We start from the raw sequence: 1,967 nt of genomic DNA, 5'->3' as shown, positions 1-1,967 counted from the left end.
AGAGGCGATCTCAATCAAAATTCCCCTGTATTTTCAATTGACATTTATTATTATTTTACTTTACAATAAACCCAGTATTGAGCTCTTTTGTGTGATACATACCTATGATATTTCTCAAGGTCAGTGAGATAACCACACTATATGTAACAAGGCATAAGCGTTGTGTGAGATTAACAAGGCATCAGCTTCGGTGAGATTAAGTGCCAATATAAGGACCGCCATGTTTTCATTTAGCTGTTGGCCTTTATAAGGGTTGGCTTTCCAGATTTCATGGATCAGATACCCTGCCAGCATGGCCAATTGGCCACGCTGGCAGGGGCTGATGGGAATTGTAGTCCATGAACATCTGGAGTGCCATAGGTTCGCCACCACGGCGCTAGAGGGACATTCACCACTAGAACATCTTGAAACCTGGTTTGAGCCAAACATGGCCTCATCTCGGTAAAATCTGTGCACAGGAAGCTGCCTTCTGCCGAGTCAGACCGTTGATGGGTCAAGGTCCATCTTACCTTCTCTGACAGGCAGCAACTCTTCAGGGTTTTGGGCAGAGGGCTTTCCCATCATCATCACCTCACTCTTTTCAAGGCAGATGCTGAGGATCGAACTTGGGACCTTCCATTTGCAAAGCAGATAGATACCACACCGCTAAGCCTAGTACTGTTGAGCCATCATCTATTCCATTTTAAGACTTATTCCATTTTAAGTCCTCGGGCTTCCACTTCATGCCCTGTGGCATCTTTTCCTTCTTCTTCTACCTTTTAAATACACACACACACACACACACACACACGCATCTACACACATACTAGACACACACACATATCTAGCTTTCTACAGCATTCCAGAGAACTCAAGAGCTTGCTTGCTGTTTTGTGCTAGTTTGGTTTATCCTAAAAATAACATATTGGTTGGGGGGGAGGGGGGTTGTCTTTTAAAGCTGTTTTGCACTCCCCCCCCCTCTTGCCTTAAGCCCAGAGCAGGCCTCTGGCGAAGCAGTGTATACATTTTCTAAACAGTCGCTTTACATGAAGTCGGGGAACTTTGCAATAAGCAAGTACAGTAAAACCAAGAGAGAAGTAGCTGTTTTAAAGAGCTGTGACATTCAAATTGCAATTCAAATGAGCACCTTGTCTTGGCTAGGGTTGCCAACCTCCCAGTAGGGTCTGGAGTTCCTCTGGAAGTACAGCTGATCTCCTTGCTATTCACAAATTTCATCCTTCCCCAGCTCCACTACTAAAATCTCCAGGAATTTCCCAGCCCAGAGTTGGCATCTATAGTGTTGGACACTGTTCACTTTAGTTTAGTGCCGGACACAGTGGGTGAGCAAAAGTTTGTCTTGAACAAACTCTTATTGGGGTGCTGTGTGGTTGCCGGGCTGTATGGCCGTGTTCTAGCAGCATTCTCTTCCGATGTTTCGCCTGCATCTGTGGCTGGTATCTTCAGAGGATCTGCTAGTAGGAAAGCAAGTGGAGTATATTTGCAATACAATGCAATGTATGGAGTATATTTGGAGTATATTTGCAATACAATGCAATGTATGGAATATATTTGGAGTATATTTGCAATACAGTGCAATACAGTGCAGTATACACATGTAAATCTAGCTTGCTAATTGCACCCTTTGCTTGTTAACAGACAATGGTTCTTTCCCCCACCCTGGACACTCCAACAGATATAAATAGTCCACTTGCTTTCCTACTATCAGAAGATGCCAGCCACAGATGCAGGCGAAACGTCAGGAGAGAATGCTGCTAGAACACGGCCACACAGCCAGGAAACCACACAGCACCCCAGTGATTCCGGCCGTGAAAGCCTTCGACAAAACTCTTATTGTCTGTATGCTCACATGTGTACGCACATACACACACGCACACACGCGCGCGCGCGCGTGCGCACACACACACACACACATTACATAACCAGATCCAGTGTGGTTTAAGCACATAAGGTGTTTGTCTTGACCGGGC

The sequence above is a fragment of the Sphaerodactylus townsendi genome, linkage group LG05 (genome assembly GCF_021028975.2).
Source record: "Sphaerodactylus townsendi isolate TG3544 linkage group LG05, MPM_Stown_v2.3, whole genome shotgun sequence".
Lineage (NCBI taxonomy): Eukaryota > Metazoa > Chordata > Lepidosauria > Squamata > Sphaerodactylidae > Sphaerodactylus > Sphaerodactylus townsendi.
This window is presented reverse-complemented; position numbering follows the sequence as displayed.